General features: G+C 38.6%; 1 protein-coding gene across 1 annotated transcript in view; it reads right to left on the bottom strand.

Moving 5' to 3' along the window:
• DCC (DCC netrin 1 receptor) overlaps positions 1 to 12,332 on the bottom strand; it is a 948,035-nt gene that overhangs the window by 422,529 nt on the left and 513,174 nt on the right. The window lies entirely within an intron of this gene.

Raw genomic sequence — 12,332 nt, 5'->3', positions numbered from 1 at the left:
AAGTGTGTATATATATATATATATATATATATATATATATATATATATATGGATCAGTTTGCTGTACACCTGAAACTAATACAACATTGTAAACCAACTATACTTCAATTAAAAAAAAAAAAATGGGGACTTCCCTGGTGGCGTAGTGGATAAGAATCTGCCTGCCAATGCAGGGGACCCAGGTCTGATCCCTGGTCCGGGAAGATCCTGCATACCGCAGAGCAACTAAACCTGTGTGCCACAACTACTGAGACTAAGCTCCAGAGCCTGCGAGCCACAACTACTGAGCCCGCATGCTGCAACTACTGAAGCCCATGCACCTAGAGCCCATGCTCCGCAACAAGAGAAACCACCGCAATGAGAAGCCTGCGCACTGCAATGAAGAGTAGCCACTGCTCGTTGAAACTAGAGAAAGCCCACGCACAGCAACAAAGACCCAACACAGCCAAAAATAAATAAAATTAAATCTTTAAAATTAAAAAAAAGATGTATTTGAATTTCTTGGGGTTTATAAAAGATTGGCAAATTAATAACATATGATTCTACTGCATATTTGTCCAGTTTCTATTACTAAAGGGATCCATGATAATAAGGAAAAATGTTCTGTTAGGGCATGAAACAGGGAAACATAGACTTACAAGCTTTTTGTTTTTTTGGCTGCACCGAGCTGCTTGCGGGATCTTAGTTCCCCAACCAGGAATCGAACCCAGGCCCAAGTCATTTAAAGCACCGAGTCCTAACCACTGGACCACCAGGGAATTCCCTACAAGTATTGATAAATGCTTCAGGTAACCAACTAGTTATTACAAAACCTTACTCCACTCAGATGGAGCCCATTTACACTGTTTTAGATACAATTTGAAGGACCTTGTTTTTATATTTTCAAAGATCAGAGAAAATTTACAAGTAGCAAATTAAATGTTGATGAGAGATAAAAAGTAGCAGCAGTTCTCATGGACTACCTGCTAGTAGAAGAAATGACAAAAAAATTCCACCAGACATCAAGATGTTCCATTGTACCATGCTTGTTTAGTACTGCCATATTTATAGCCAAATTTAATGATTGTTATTTATAGGAATAATTGAATCATCCACAATGGGAAAAGTGGTTTTTCAAACACCTGAGGCATTTATAATCTGTAATAGATGTTTGTAATAGATGTGTGTGTGTGTGTGTACGTGTTTGTGAATTCATAATTTATATTTGCTGGATATCTCTATTTTATTCTTATTAGTTCAAGTTTCCAAGTCTAAAGAACATGCATTTCATTTTGACAGGTGATTCCTAGCCCCAAAGCAGAAGTACCCATGTGTCTCTTCAAACTGGCTTTTGTGGGCCATTTTCTCTAGTTTCTTACTGAAGTTCAGTCTCCATTCTTGCATTTACTTTCTCCAGGGGCTGGCTGAGTGGGCATTCCCGCCGTAAACTAAACTCCTGTTAGCTGGAAAATCCATTTGTGGGGCGGGGGGAATACCATATTTCCCAATGGTTCCAGAAACTGTCAGTTTACAATACATACCAGTTAGAACCAGAAACAGAGGTTCTCAAGAACTGCAAAAAGCTTTCAGTTATTTCTGGCTCCATAGATTCTTAGCCAACTTCTTGGTAGATACAATTTCCCTTCCTTTCTTTCTTTGTTTTAAAAAAAAATTTATTGGTGTATAGTTGATTTACAATGTTGTATTAATTCAGGTGTACAGCAAAGTGAATCAGTTATACATGTACATACATCCACTCTTTTTTATATGCTTTTCCCATATAGGTCATTACAGAGTATTGAGTAGAGTTCCCTGGGCTATACAGTAGGTCTCATTAGTTATCTATTTTATATATAGTAGTGTGTATATGTCAATCCCCAATCTTCCAGTTTATCCCTCCCCTTGCTTTCTTGATCAGCACAGTATTTGAAATAAAAGGAAGACTGATGGTAAGCTAGTCGATCTTTTATGGCAGGGTAATAAGCGGAGGGGGAGAGATTGATGTCTGGATAGGGAGAATCTCTCTCAAAAATATGGGTGATATTAAGCCTCTTGACAAAAACCTTTGCTTCCACCCACCATGAACAGCTCAAACTAGCACACTGAAGTGAATTTATCCCCTCCCTGCCACTCACTGACCCCCTCAGCCTGCTTCTCTTCCTGGGCTGCTTAACTCAGTTGTGTCTACACTTTCTTCTCAAATCTACAGCCTAGAACCCTGAAATGTATCCCCTACTTCTGACTCAACCTCACTCACGCCTTTGAGGATTCCCCTTCCTGGACATCTGCTATATCTACTCTCTCTTATCTCCACGTCTACACTCCTATCCACGCTGTCGCTGTCATTCTCTCTCAACAGACTCACCACAACTGTCTTTCAGCTCCTCTGCTTTCCTTCCACTCACCTCCCTCAAATGTATTCTCTGAACGGCATCCAGAATCAACGTGTCAAAAGACACACCTGCTCATATCCCTCTGCTATTTCTCCTCGGTGTCTGCTCTTTACCTCAGAGAAACTCCAAACTTCTCAATCTGCCTGTTGGCCTTGCTCCTGTTTACCATTTTTCTTGGTTTGGCTTCCGCCATCAAGAGGCCCTAAGAAGCGGATTTAAGTGCACATACTTTATTTGGAAGGTGATCACAGGAAAGACCAGTGGGGACTTGGGAAGAGAGACCGGGCAGGGAGCGAAGGCTAGAAAGAGTGAGTTATCTGACTGGTTGTCATTCAGGGTAACTGAACGGCAACCTTACTGGAGACTCTGGGAGACAATGCAGCACAGGACTCTAGAGAAGTATGTCCCTGAGGGAAGCATGTTGGGGGATTTATCTACCCACTCTTCCTCCACCGTAGGCTGAGCATAATCCCAGGGAAATAACCTTCCTGCACAATAGCCTCATGTGTTCTGTTGCCAGAAGAAGAACAGCTTTGGGCAGAGGCTTGCATGTGTCCATATCAGCTCTACTCATTTAGCAAATATTCACAGAGTGCCTATCCTATGCCAGCCCTTCTTCTAGCGCAGAGGAGATGAGACCATTGTTCTCATGGGACTCACATGATGTGCCCTGGATTTTTGATGCTCACACTGAACATGCTCTCTCCAGGCTGAACCCGTGGCAGTTCCCCAGGGCCTTTGCACAGGCAGTTCCCACTCAAGCCCATCTCATTCACTTAAATTCTACTTTCCTCTTGAATTAGTTTAGATGGGTTTCCTCTGTAAAGACTGATTCAAAGTTTTTGTCAAATAGCTAACAGACATATAGTTAATATCTATAATAAAAAAGAATGTCTGAAAATCAATAAAATAATGAATAACTTTATTTAAAAATAGGGACCAACCTGACAATAATAAAAGAAATGTGCATTTAAACAAAATCTAAAAAAAAAAAAATCTGTCAGAATAAACTATTTAAAAATCTGTCAGGGACTTCCCTGGTGGCACAGTGGTTGAGAATCCACCCGCCAGTGCAGGGGACATGGGTTCGAGCCCTGGTCTGGGAAGATGCCACATGCTGCAGAGCAACAAAGCCCGTGCGCCACAACTACTGAGCCTGCGCTCTAGAGCCTGTGAGCCACAACTACTGAAGCCCGCACGCCTAGAGCCCGTGCTCCACAACAAGAGAAGCCACCACAATGAGAAGCCCGTGCACCACAACGAAGAGTAGCCCTCCACTCACCACAACGAGAGAAAGCCCACGTGCAGCAATGAAGACCCAACACAACCAAAAATAAATAAATTAATTAATTTAAAAAAAAATCTGTCAGAGTAGCACGACTCTAAAGATACTCATATAAAACGTTGGCTAGGGTATAGAACCCTCATGTTATCAGCTGAAGTTCGTAAGAGTACAATATTTTTTAGAAGTCAATTCGGCAAAATACTTTAAAATGAAAAATATTCATACCATTTGACCAAACATTCTCATGCCTGTAAATTTATCACTTCAAAAATAGCAAATACCCCCTTTATCAATGAATCCATGTTAAAATCACAGATAGTATGCTTTCTTAAAATGTAATACCTATACATCTCACCACTTTAAAGAAAATGGGATCCTTTCAATTTTTTTTTTTTTAACAAAATATTTTTTAAAAACAAAATGTGAACAATAATGGCTTGGAAAAATCTTTTGAGAATTTTCAAGCAGTTAGAAAGATAAGTTTTCAAAGAACAGGAAAGAAACTTTCAAATCCTTTTCCGCCAAGAGCACTCTGCTTATAGATGGTACCACATCAAAAATGAGTTGGTTTCTCCACCCATTCAGGGGCTGCCAACAAGGAGGGTGATGGGGGTCCACACAGATGCTTTTTGCTCCAGGCTTCCGAAGTGTCTTCTCACAGAGCTAGTCTAGACTCGATTTATCAGACAAAGCTCAGGAGAGAATTAATCATGGATTCCTTACCTCAATTTCAACAGTCGTTATATGAAAAGGAAGGGACACGTTTTTAACAAAGGAACGGCTTCTTACTTTATACAGGAGAAATCATTTTGTTCTTACTAATCCTTCATGCTTTCTCTCAACGGTAACTTGTCATCACATAAGGTCTCAATAAAGAACCAATCAGGACTTCTTTTCTTTGCTCTTGGAGGCCTAATCTCCAGTCTGGCCCTAATCTCCCAGGCCCATTACTGTTGTCATGGTTACAGCTTCTTTATCTATTGTCATGGAGAAGAAGAGGCGAATTTGCCACAGTATAACATAGTTTTTTGGGGTTTTTTTAAAGACCCTCTTTTAAAAAAATTTTATCATAGCAACATCAAGAAAAGGAGGTGATTTCTTAAGATAATGAGAATAGACAGTTCTGAAACTCAAAACCAATAATAATAACATTTTTGTGATGTCATTGCAACATCATTGATAACAATTACAATATTGGGTTAATTTTTCTGTAAAGCTACATTCCCTCTAGATACCAGAGACACTTTCTTTCTGTTGGATTTTTAATATACAGTGTTTATGTACATTAATTTTTCTCTGAGCTTATTAACAATGCCTGACCTCCAACCCCTGTGAGACATATGAAAGATGATAAGACATATTCATAAAAACACAAAAATATTTAATTTGCATTAAACATCATACTTGGACTCTGTTACTCCCCATGTCTATTTTTATTTTATAGAACTAAAATACTATAAATGTAGCCACCAGATCAGCCAGATGTTTTATTTACTGCATCTTTTTATTAGCTGGAAGATTTGATAAAAATAAAATATAAACAGAGAACATTAGTGAAATGATAGGACCATCTAACTGTGCTAAGGGCAAATATCTATGTCTTTTCCTTTTGGACTTTCTTCTTGTTGTTATTCCTTTGACACCAAACTCTAGCTTTTAATTGTCTAAATGGAGAAGTAGGTAACATTTAAATTGTAGTTTGGAGTTTTTATAGTTCACGAAGTAATTTCACAAGCTTACCAAAAAAAGCTTGGCTGTATATGGTTGAAAATGACAAAGACTAACATTTTTTTTCTAAAGTTCCATATTATTTTCAAAATTCAAAGAATCATGGCTTTTGAGCTAGTGTATTATGAATTTTAATAAATCTAAGAAATGTGGACTAAAAAAAATAGTGATTGAAACCATTTTTCATTTTTGGTTAGTATGAGATAGCAATGAACGAACTGTACAATATCTCACTAAACCTAAATATTTACATGAAATAACTTACTGGATTAGTATCTAAAAACAAGTAACCATTATTTATTGAATGTCTATAATCTCCTATGGTTAGTCTTGAAGCGAAGAATTAATTATTTTTAAACCATGAATTTTGTCTTGGGAGAGCCTGGAACTAATCTGAAGACATAAGGTATATGCATGTAAGACAATTACAAAGTTTGAGACAGTCTCTTACTTACAAACGTGTTCCATTCTAAGTGTTTTGGCAGGATGGTTGTTTAGAAATCAGAACACACTTTCTCACTAAACCATTTCTATTCTGTTCCCAGAAACCTATTTAATTCATCATTTTATAAACTATCCATAGTAAGAGTGCTATGGAGTTGGATCATACATGTATGAATTTTCTTTGGTAAATCAATGCATGTAATCAATAATTAATCCATTCAATATTCACGGATGGAAGAGGACATGTAAGGCAAGGTGTGAAGGCCTGTTTTAATCCGTTTCCCAATTCCAGGGAGGAAGGCCAGCTCGGGAATTCTCCCTGCCCCTGCTTCACCCTCAAGGACCTATCTCCTCCCACCTCTAACATGGCTCCTCCCATCCCAGTCTACCGTCTCAGTTGTCTTGGGCAGTGTTAAGCCTGATAAAGGATCCAGTTGAAGGTCTCTGGGGTTGAGAAGCTAGCCTTGAGGAGTTTCCAAAGGCTTCAGTTGCAGGCCTGGTTCCTTGCTAACTCTCAGCTCTCCAAGCTGAACTTGCTGGGTTCCATGAGAACCTCATGCTTTTACCTCTGCTAATTCCGTGTGCTGAACCTGAGCTGGATGGAATTCCCCCCTCCAACTGCTTTGCTGCTCTGACCTGGGCTTCTTGAGTTCAGCCTAGGAGTCACCTCACTGATCCCCATCCTGGCTTAGGTGCCTCTGCTAAGCTTTCACACAAGAAGAATAAGCATCCCCTCAGGACACGTCCTACACTGCACTGTTGCGGTCTAGTCACTTTTTTGTATCCTATCCCAAAGGATATGCTTGGTAAGAGTAGGTACCAAGTCTAAACTGTTCACCACAGTTTAATCCCCAAATCTAGTGCACTGTATTTAGTCACATCCTAGGCATCCAATGCATTCTTGCAGATGTTAGCTAAATGAAAGGCTTTGCAAACTTGTGAAATTATGATGTTTAGACTTTGATAAGAAAATTTCATTTTGCCACCATGAAAAATGGGTATTTGAGATTAGGTACTGGAAGGGGACTGAGCTATCACTGCAAGCTGGTTATGCTAATCATTATTACTCTGCTAATAAATTACAAAGTGGAGTGAAAAGCTGAACTCAGAGGGAGGTTTCCAGGGAGTGTAGGCTAGTGGTAAGAATATTTCATTTTGGATCAAATAGGGGAAAATGTTTCCGAAATTCAACTATGTACCAAACAATGTAAAACATGCGTTCATACAGGAATGTTTCTAAAAGCAATAACACTTTCATTAAGAAGCAGAAAAGAAGCCTGGAAAACTGGTTTGGCCTGACTTGTGCAGCCCTGACCTGGGGATCTGTTATAAGAAGTCTGATGCTTATCCCAGGACCACACATCAAAGAGAATTGCCAGGCCAAGGTAGTATGCTAAGAAAAATTACCTATGGCCACACAAAGAGATAAGAAGAAAAACAAATTCTGGAAAGTATTATCATTTTAGCAGAGATAACTACATCTCTCAGAGTTTAAAGTCTTTTCAAAAGACAAAATGAGAAGAAAAAAATAATATCTGGTGAACTGGTCAACCATCACATGTGTGAATGAATGTGTTTACAATCTGTACATTGTATATATGTAAACACATATGTTATATGCTTTTAATGCTTTCTTTATTTTCACTTTATTTAGGGAAATACCTTTTAAAGAGTTTATCCAAAATGAAGCAAGAGTCACAAGCAGTTTGTGGAGGTGGTTAATCCATCAGTTATGTAAACAAATGGTTTAGACTAGAAAACTGCAATTAAATAGACATGATGTTGGATCCCTGCTCTGACACTCTGTGACTATGTGACTTGAGAAGTTATTTAGCTTCTTTGAAGATTATTGTCCACGTTTAAAAACTGATCCAAAATATCTAACATGCAGGGTTGAGTGAGGACGAGAGATGGACTTTACGGGCTGCTCACAGCCCCTACTGTATGATTTGTATTCAGTAAATGGTATTTTTTATTTCTCTATCTTTAGATCCAGGGAGCAGAAAGTCTGTTTCTGCTGGCCCAATGTCAAGTTGTCAGGCTGGAAATCTAGACATCCTACTGGAAAGGCTTTAAGAAGGATTTGGGCTCTGATAGGTCAAGTGAGTTGGGGATAAGAGTGCTTCCTATATCCAAGGACAGGACTTGGTCCCCTCCATCTCTGTGCCTATTTCCCTTATCAGGTAGCAGAGAAAAATTCATCCTTTGTTTTCCCTTTTAATCATCGCACATGTCTCCTCCTACAAGAGTTTACTTCATTTCAGGTCTTCTTTCCTTCTCTGTATTTTCTTACTAATCACCGTAGCCTTTCCATCTGTCACTAATCCAGGGCTTTACGAGGCCATCTTTAATCATCTCTCCCATCAATGTCTCTCCCTGGCATCTTTCACCAACTGCAGGAGAGCTACATTTTTACCCAATCCCCAGCTCCCTTTGCTTCCATCCTTTCCCTTGAGTTTACGTCACTGAATTCCTAGTCATTGTTTATCCCTTCTCCATGCCCAAGGACCCCAAAAGTGCCATTTCAATCATTCTCCTGTCACCAGAGCTTCCTCTAGGGATAAAGACTGACAAGTGACACCTCTCCTCCCATCTCTCATGTGCCTTTATGATCATTCACCTCATCCTAACCATATGGTGCTTTGTCCCGACTGCCATGCAATCCTCTTCTCCAGCCATGGAGAACATCTAAAGAACACAAATCAGATACCTCTAAAGCTACAAATCAACATGGCAGGCTTTAAGAAGCAGTGCTTTTCCATGCAATTTCCTTTGGTAATAAGACACTACCAATGTAAAATAGCTGACAGTCTGTGTTGTTAAGGAAAAAAAAGAATTGACTCAGTGCTAGAGCATTTTAATTTTTGTTGTTGTTGTTAAGTAACTGAATTCTTCCAGTAAGAAATTCAAGAAAAAGTAAGTTGAATTTAATGCAAATTACGTAAGAAGAACTAAAGGTTTAAGCTACTCTCTTTAGTAACGTAGGTACTTTTAACAACTGCTTTTACTGTTTCAGAATAACAAATGACAAAAGAAAAAAAAACTCCAATTTGATGGTGCAATGAGTTCTACTAATGGAAAACTTCCAACTTGATCCATGGGATTTACAATTTATTTATTTTATTTATTTATTTTTGGCTGCGTTGGGTCTTCATAGCTGTGCACGGGCTTTCTCTAGTTGCGGTGAGCAGGGGCTACTCTTCATTGTGGCGCACGGGCTTCTCATTGCAGTGGCTTCTCATTGCAGAGCACAGGCTCTAGGTGCGCGGGCTTCAGTAGTTGTGGCGCATGGGCTCAGTAGTTGTGGCTCGCAGGCTCTAGAGCACAGGCTCAGTAGTTGTGGCGCATGGGCTTAGTTGCTCCGTGGCATGTGGGATCTTCCCGGACCAGGGCTTGAACCCATGTCCCCTGCATTGGCAGGCAGATTCTTAACCACTGAGCCAACAGGGAAGCCCTGGTCTACGGGACTTAAAATAATTTCTAAATTATTTATTTAAGGGTACTGTGTAAGTATAGCCGTGGAAATGCTCATTGCCAGGATGGGCTGATTTCCATGTTCTGAAGTGTCTTAGAGAGTCATAATTTCAGACTGACAGGTTCACCAAATGCCATGTCTCCTATGGACAGGATAAGAATGAGTGTGAGGAGACTGAAGGCTGGGGGCACTGGCAAGATGTGGAAGTTTACTGAGCATCTGTGTGCCGTACACTTGACTCTAACCCCTAGCTATTCACCCTTGAATTTTATAGCTACCAAAACAAATTCAAGGGAAATAAAAATAAAATGAATAAAGGAGGATATAAAGCAAAGATAAATTATTACTTATTTCGATTAAGTTTGTACAAGCAGAACATTATATCACTGCTATAAAGCCACCACAAAACAACAGGGGGCAGAGAATGTGTATGAATGATGTTTCCTTAGATCTCTGTTTCTTTTTGAATGTGTCCTTCTAAGCCTATATACAGCTGAGAGAGACAGACAGACAGACAGACCAATTCTATTATAATCCCCTCTCTGGGAAGTAAGATGATGAGCATGGAGAATTTGCAACCACAGCTGAGTGCTTACGCATGTAAGCTCATCCTTTCTCTTTTTTAATGTACTGCAGTGAGGAAAATGAGAGTACAACTGTAAACCATAAAAGAGGCTTATTGGCCTGAACCTAGCATTCATTCTTCAAATCTATTAAGTAGGCGAACAAAAGGAATAACTACCGAGATGACTGATTAAATAATAAAAACACATTAGATAATCTTAAATTGTGGATGTGCATCAAATGCCAGTATTCCCCTTGGTCACTCTAAATAGAACAATATTAATTCCTACAGAAAAGATGGATCTTTTAAAAAGTCTTGTTAGATTTTTTTTTAATCATTCAATATGTTGATTTGCCTAAAGACCCATATCAATTTGAATTATGGTGGGTAAAATTATCCAATAATTCAAAATATAACATAAGGCATGTGAAGTTCTGAAATATAAGATACAGGTGTTCATCCACTATAACAGAGGTATCTATTTTAAGTTTGACTCCTGGTTGTTACTCTAGCTAAAGCAAAATATGTACTTGGGCTGTGTTCACATGTTCATCAGCATCAAGTAAGAGGTATGATGGATGACATTTTTTTTACTGAAGTAAAGTAAGAATCCTGGGGTTGCAATTAGGAGACAGCCCATATTCTCCATGAGTTAGTAGCAGGGCAATTATTTTCTAGGGTGCAGATGGGTTAATCCCTAAGGTTGCTACTACTAAGGTTCTATCATGTTAGGAAGCAACAATAACTTCCATCTCTGTCTCTTTTTTCTCTTCTTTCTTCTACTTTTTTATTTCTCTCTTTTTTCCCCTTTCTTCTTTTGAAAGTGACTCATCCAAATCTGAGATAGAATTTGGAACCCAATGGCAGACTAACTATCTAGTTCAGGGGTGAGAGCTGGGTTTAAAGAAAACATGATATGGAAAAAGTTTGGAATTAGAGTCACTATTGGTTATGGGAGGCTGAAAACAGTGGAATTCTGTGCCAGGGTCACTACTGATTACATGACCTCATTATAATGCCTTCTGTCTCTGAATTTTTCCCAGTGTCAAAATGTTGTATGAACATCCCTCTTCTTCAATATGACCATGAAGACACAAAATATAGCAGATGATGCACATAAAGTACTTTGAGTTCAGTTAAAGACAGCCTAAAAATAAAGAGGAAAACAAATGGCACCAGCCCCTGCTGTGACTATTTTACCACCTTAATAAACATGAGCATTTTCTACATCAAGCTGAAACATAGACTGTCCTGCACAGGAAGGCTGAATAATCTTAGGAATGAAATTTACACTAGAAAGATCTATAAATCTCTACCTCAAGAGGCAGATCTGAGAGTGAGAGTCTAAGGGCTTACTGGAGTCAAACAGGGCACATTGACTTACTCTCTGTGTGATGCTGGATGAGATGCTAAAAGCTTCTGTGCACTACTGTAAAGAGAGTCAGAAAGAACAATAGGCCAGAATACCAGAATAGAGTGTCCAGAAATAAATGTTAAAAAAAAAAACACATCAGAAAGCTGCTCAAGAAAAACACAGGGGAATACATTCTGCTATTCAAGTGGGGAGGCAGTTCTCAGAATATGACAAAAACAGAACCCATGAAGAAAAATCTTGATAGATATGACTGTATTGAAACCAAAACGTTTGTATGGAAAAACATAATAAATGACATTGAAATATGAATTAGAAACTGGGACAATATTTTTAATAATATTAAAAAGGATTGACTTGCCTAATATGAAAATAGCTGTCACAAATCAATTGAACTAACCAAGAAGCCAATAAGTAAGAGAGTTAGAAAAGATGGGGAGGTAGTATCAGTATATAACTTTTATTTCAATATATTTGAAAATTCCAAGACCCCAAATAGCCAAAGAAATCTTGAGAAAGAAATATGGAGCTGGAGGAATCAGGCTCCCTGACTTCAGACTATACTACAAAGCTACAGTAATCAAGACAGTATGGTACTGGCACAAAAACAGAAATATATATCAAAGGAACAGGATAGAAAGTCCAGAGACAACCAATGCACATATGTTCACCTTATCTTTGATAAAGAAGGTAAGACTATACAATGGAGAAAAGATAGTCTCTTCAGTAAGTGGTGATGGGAAAACTGGACAGCTACAAGTAAAAGAATGAAATTATTAGAACACTCCCTAATACCATACACAAAAATAAACTCAAAATATATTAAAGACCTAAATGTGAGGGCAGGCACTATAAAACTCTTAGAGGAAAACATAGGCAGAACGCTCTATGACATAAATCACAGCAAGATCCATTTTGACCCAGCTCCTAGAGAAGTGGAAATAAAAAAATATATAAACAAATGGGACCTAATAAAACTTCAAAGCTTTTGCACAGCAAAGGAAACAATAAAAAAAAACAAAACTCAAACCGCGGAATGGGATAAAAAATTGAAAAAACAGACAAAGGATTAATCTCCAAAATATACAAGC

This window comes from Physeter macrocephalus, chromosome 19 (assembly GCF_002837175.3).
Source record: "Physeter macrocephalus isolate SW-GA chromosome 19, ASM283717v5, whole genome shotgun sequence".
Taxonomy (NCBI): domain Eukaryota; kingdom Metazoa; phylum Chordata; class Mammalia; order Artiodactyla; family Physeteridae; genus Physeter; species Physeter macrocephalus.
Note: the sequence above shows the minus strand (reverse complement) of the source record. Positions and strands in the feature narration are given on the sequence as shown.